Here is a 6,000-nt window from a genome sequence, read left to right as displayed (position 1 = left end):
AGGAGGCCTCACAATACCAGACCTTAAACTATACTACAGAACTATGGTAAAAAAAAAAATTGCATGATATTGGCTCTAAAATAGACGTGTAGACCAATGGCACAGAAAGAAGACACAGAGACAAACCCACATAAATACAGTTATCTCATTCTACACAAAGGTGCCAAAAACATTCACTGGAGAAAAGATAGCCTCTTCAACAAATGGTGCTGGGAAAACTGGAAATCCATATGTAGCAAAATGAAATTAAACCTCTATCTCTCACCCTGCACAAAAATCAACTCAAAGTGGATCAGAGACTTAGGTACTAGAACAGAGACCCTGTGCCTAATAGAAGAAAAAGTAGGCCCAAATCTTCACCACATCTGTCTAGGACCTGAATTCCTTAACAAGACTCCTAAGGCACAAGAAGTAAAATCAAGAATCAATAAATAGAACGGATTCAAATTAAAACACTTCTTCTCAGCAAAGAAAATAATCAATAACGTGATGAGAGAGACTACAGAATGGGAAAAAAAATCTTTATCACATGCACATCAGATAGAGCACTAATCTCCAGGATATATAAAGAACTCAAAAAACTTAACACACACACAAAAAGCCAAATAACCCAATCAATAAATGGGCTAAGGAACCGAACAGACACTTCACAGAAGAAGAAATACAATTGATCAACAAACATATGAAAAAAAAGTTTCATCATCTCTAGCAATTAGAGAAATTCAAATCAAAACTACTCTAAGATTTCATCTCACTCCAGTTAGGATGGCAATTATCAAGAATATAAGCAATAATAAGTATCAGCAAGGATGTGGGGAAAAAGATACACTCATCCATTGCTGATGGGACTGCAAACTAGTGCGACTACTATGGAAAGCAGTATGGAGAAAACTTGGAATGTATCCACCATTTGACCCAGCTATCTCTCTACCTAAAGGACTTAAAAACAGAATACTACAGTGATGCAGCCACATCAATGTTTATAGCAGCTCAATTCACAATAGCTAAACCATGGAACCAACGTAAAGCCCTTCAATAGATGAATGGATAAAGAAAATGTGGTACATTTACACAATGGAATATTACTTAGCCTTAAAGAAGAATGAAATTATGATATTTGCAGGTAAATGGATAGAACTAGAGGCTATCATTCTACATGAAATAAGCCAATTTCAAAAAAACAAAAGCCAAATGTTTTCTCTGATCAGCAGATGCTGATCCATAGTGGGATGCTGTGATAGGAAACAACGAAGGAACTTTGGATTGTGCAGATGGGTGTGAGGGAGGGGTGGGGCTGTGGGTATGGGAAGGACGGTAGAATGGGACAGACATTATTACCTATATACATGCATGATTACACTACTGGGGTGACCATGTACCATATACAGCCAGAGGAATGAGAAGTTTTGCTCCAATTGTGTACAATGTGTCAAAATGCATTCTACTGTGAAAGAAAGAAAAAGAAAGAGAGAGAGAGAGAGAGGGAGGGAGGGAGGGAGGAAGGAAGGAAGGAAGGAAGGAAGGAAGGAAGGAAGGTTGGTTGGATGGATCATTGACCAATTTTAGCAAGGCCAAAGTCATTCGTGTTGAAGAAGTTAGGTGTGCATGCAAAGTAGTTCAAGGCAGCAGGATTAGTCATTGAATCACTATTCACAATAGCTAAAATGTGGAAATAACCTAAATGTCCATCAATGGATGAAGTGGTACGAAAAATGTGGCACATACACAGTGGACTACTATTCAGCTTTAAAGAAAGAAGGAAATCCAACAATATGAAACATGAAGAAAACTTGAGGACATTATGCCAAGTGAAATAAGCCAGTTACAGAAATAAAAATACTTCATGCTGCCACTGATTTGGGGTACCTTAAAATATCCTAAAATGTAGAATCAAAGAATGGAATGGTGTTTACAGGGCTTGGGGAAAGGGGACAATGAAGAGTTACTAACCAACAGGCATAACATTTCAGTTAAGCAATATGAGTAAGTTTTCGAAAGCTGCTGGACGTTGTCTTTATAGTTAACTGCATTGTTAATTTGTTAAAGCTGGGCATGTGGCCTGAACCTGTCATTCCAGCTATCTTGGAGGTTTAAGCAAGATGATCACTTGAGCTCAGGGGTTCAAGGACAGCCAGGGCAACATAGCAACAGCTTGTTTCAAAAAAAAAAAATGTTAACAGGGTACATTGCCCATTAATTAATTTTTCTTAACTCAATAAAATAAAAATAAATAAAATCTATTTTTAAAAGTAGCAAAATTTCTAGGCAAGTTCCATTGTGGAATTCTAAAGGAGCCCATGAGTCTCATTATCAATCTGGTGCTGGACGTCCCACATGACATCTACAACCACATTCAGGTGTCCTCTAAGATTCAAGGTAAATGAAGGTCATACAAACTGTGCCTCCTCATAATCACATGCCCATACCCTAATGGCTTGACATGCCATCCTCCTCCTGTTTGGCTCCCTGTTTCTCCTACTTGCAGTGCACTGGGATGTGTCTGCTTGACTTTGGATGCAACTCTGGTTGCCAGTTCTTGCTTAGAGTCAGTTTTGGAATCTATCTATGAGAGGCTTACACTCTATATTGAGTGCTATTTTTAAGTGTTTCTGGAGTCTTATTGCCAATGCTTAAATAGAAGCTGTGCCTCTTTAAATAGCTGTAACCTGAGGCAATTGCCTTAAGCTTTCTGAGTCTCAGTTTCCTCATCTGTTAAATGGGGCAAGTCACAGTGACTCAAAATAGAGTTATTTAGAGGATTAAATAATATAGCACATGTAAACACCTGACATAATAGTGGGGCTTTTGTTTATTTGTTTTTTTTGTTTTTGTTTTACTAAAACAAAGCAAAAGATCTATTCTTCCACAACTCTATACCTTACAGAGCTATTGAGGTCACTCATGGCCCTGAATGGTGGCTTCAGTATCTCATGGCTGTGTGTTGCAGTTTCAAATAGCTTCTCTGGGAATACTGGATTTTTAACACGGCTAAGTCCCCAGACTTGTCCCTAATCCATTGCAACCAGCCAGTTGTGTGTCTCCCATTCCCTGATCCGCTGTGGGTCCTGAGGCCCTTTCCTGGGAGGCTGAGCTGAGATTGATCAAGAAGGAGGTGTATCGTAGAAATCTAAGCCAGCCTGGGAAGGATCTGGAATCAGTTACACTGGGATGGGCCTAGAGTCTGCTGGGCTTGAGCTTCTCGTGCCACAAGCCACAGGGATGTGCCAGCTTCTGAGTCTCTTTGCCCTACCCTGTTTCTGTTCCTGGTGTGAATGAGGAATTCTCCGTTCCACAAGCCTGGCTTTGTTTGGTGGGAGGTTTGCCCTGCCTGTCCTGCCCTCTCTGGCTCAAAAGTGCTCTCCTTGGTTTTCCTCTTAAGACTTCATTGATTTTCCTTTCACATTTAAATCTGCAATCCATCTGTAATCCATTCTGTCTCTGGTTCCAGTGTTCTGAGAGAAAGAAATGAAAATGGTTGGTATCCATTCACTGGGCAGCGGTATCTGAGTCTGATTCTGAATCTGATTCTCATATTTCCATGGCCTCCTCTAAACTCCTCTTTTCATCACACTGGTCAGAATTGGTTTCTATTCCTTCTATTCCAGAGATCCCTAATTTTTACAGTCCCAGAAAAGTAGATGGCTCAGATTTAGCTATCTGGGGCAAAGATGGTAAAAAAAAAAAAAAAAGGAAGACCTATTGGAAAATCAAACGAAGAAGTACATAGATTACCATTCCTGGAATTTAATCTTTCATAGTCACTTATACCTATTCCCAGATATTGCTCAGAAATTGGGCAACATAAATAGTTATGACATTGTTTATGGTACACATACTGAGCATTGGCAGCAAAGGTTGTACACCTGGGATACTCAGGGATCTGCTGGTAGGCTCCTGTACATCTTTGTATGTTCTAGACCATTTGTCATAAACCAAGTCCTATTACAACAGAAGAAATGCCTCAGCCACACTCAGTCTGCACCATAATGGCTGAGCTAACCAAGGAAACATTTTGTGGACAAAACTGAATGTAATCTCATTGATGCAGGTGACCACAGGACTTCTTTCCAAGCAGACTGAATGCCAAAAAAAAAAAAAAAAAGGCATTTGGCCAATGGAGGAGTATACCATTTCTCTATTTCTCTATGCCCAAGGTACAACTTCTTGGCAAAAGGGTGCTTTCCCACCTTGGAGGCAGAATGCCATAATGGATAAGCTCTATCTTTGCAACCATGTCCTTGGGTGCCAATCCTAGCTCATAGCTTATTAATTATGTGACCCTTGGAATGTTACCTAAGTTCTCTGTGCTTCAGTTTTCTCATCAAAATCTAGAAATAAGGTCCTTATCCTCTTTTTTTTTTAATTTTTTAATATTTCTTTTTTAGTTCTCGGCGGACACAACATCTTTGTATGTGGTGCTGAGGATCGAACCCGGGCCGCACGCATGCCAGGCGTGTGAGCTACCGCTTGAGCCACATCCCAAGCCCTCCTTATCCTCTTTGAGAGGACCCACTGTCTCCCTTGAGAATGTCCCCTTTCTCTTTTCCTATCCTTCAATAAACTCATGCCTGTAACTGAGGAAAAAAAAATGAGTGAAATGTCTGAAAACATTCTGGCATGATTCCAAGATTCAGGGTTTGAAGAGGGGGCCTAAGCTCCCTCAGCTATATGGTAGGCCTTCTGCCCTATAATAGGTTCACTACCATCTTATCATGGGCTACCCCAGTTATTTTCTGGTTACTGTCTCTGTTTAGCCTTTTCTGAACCTATATTCTCCACCTTTGATTCTTGGGGACTAGAAGAAAAATCTTGAAATCATAAAAGTGTCTTGGGCTAGAGCTCACTCTACTAAGGGAGAAAAGATGTCTTGATTGGAACTCTAAGGTTGTAGCCCTCAGGGGTCTAGATTGAGGCTTTCACCCACTGTCCTTTTGGGGGACAAACTTGCCCACTGACAATTGAAGGATTCTTTTTTTTTTTTTTTTAAATATTTATTTTTTAGTTTTCGGCGGACACAACATCTTTGTTGGTATGTGGTGCTGAGGATCGAACCCGGGTCGCACGCATGCCAGGCAAGCGCACTACCACTTGAGCCACATCCCCAGCCCCTTGAAGGATTCTTTATAAGGACAAACTCTTACAGAATCTAAAAGCCAGTGATCAGGAGACTCAGAATCCCAACTCCCATTAGGGTAAAGAGACCTGTTTCTCTTTCTAGTACTTTCTTATCTGTATCTTCAGACCAACTAAACGTTGAAGGGCCCCACTCAAGACTCAAATCAGTGGGAACTCTAACTCACATCTAAGTACAGTGCCCTGCCCTATGTATGCCACATCCCATCACCTGCCACCCGCCACCACAGACCTTTGAATTGTCCTGACGCTACATACCCTTTACTGACTATTATCACCTGATAGAGAACAAGGATACTTTTCCCTAACTTCACCCTCTCTCAGCAGGAAGCAGCCAGAGGAATCAATGCCCAAATGCCTGAAAATAACTTAGGGACCCAAGTCCTTAGTGGGGTCAGGAGAGAAAAGACAATGAAGGGTGACTAAAAACCGCAGGGAGACTTATCTGATTAATCAGCATCTGTAAGAAGGGCATTTGGTATGTTAACCACCCCCCCCCATAATTATATTCTCTTATGCTGCAGTCTGGCTGGGCACAAAATCACCGAGCCACCACAAAACCTTGTAGATTCAAACAGCAACTCTTTATTCCCCAACTCTCACCGACACTCTACCCACACTTCCCGGAAACACACTGCCTCCACCGGGCTCTGCGAGCCAATTCTCTCAGAACCCTACAAGAACTCAAAGGGAACTCCAAAGGAGCGGGTGCCTGAGGCAGCAGGATACGCCCTAATCCCAGCAGGATCCACCCTAAACCCGGAGCCACCCTAATCCCTGAGCAGGGTCACCTTTCAACCCAAAATGCCATGCGTCATTCCTACTTGGCTATGGCTCTCAGCACACTTAAGAAAAATTATTGTTTCA

The sequence above is a fragment of the Ictidomys tridecemlineatus genome, chromosome 1 (assembly GCF_052094955.1).
Source record: "Ictidomys tridecemlineatus isolate mIctTri1 chromosome 1, mIctTri1.hap1, whole genome shotgun sequence".
Lineage (NCBI taxonomy): Eukaryota > Metazoa > Chordata > Mammalia > Rodentia > Sciuridae > Ictidomys > Ictidomys tridecemlineatus.
This window is presented reverse-complemented; position numbering follows the sequence as displayed.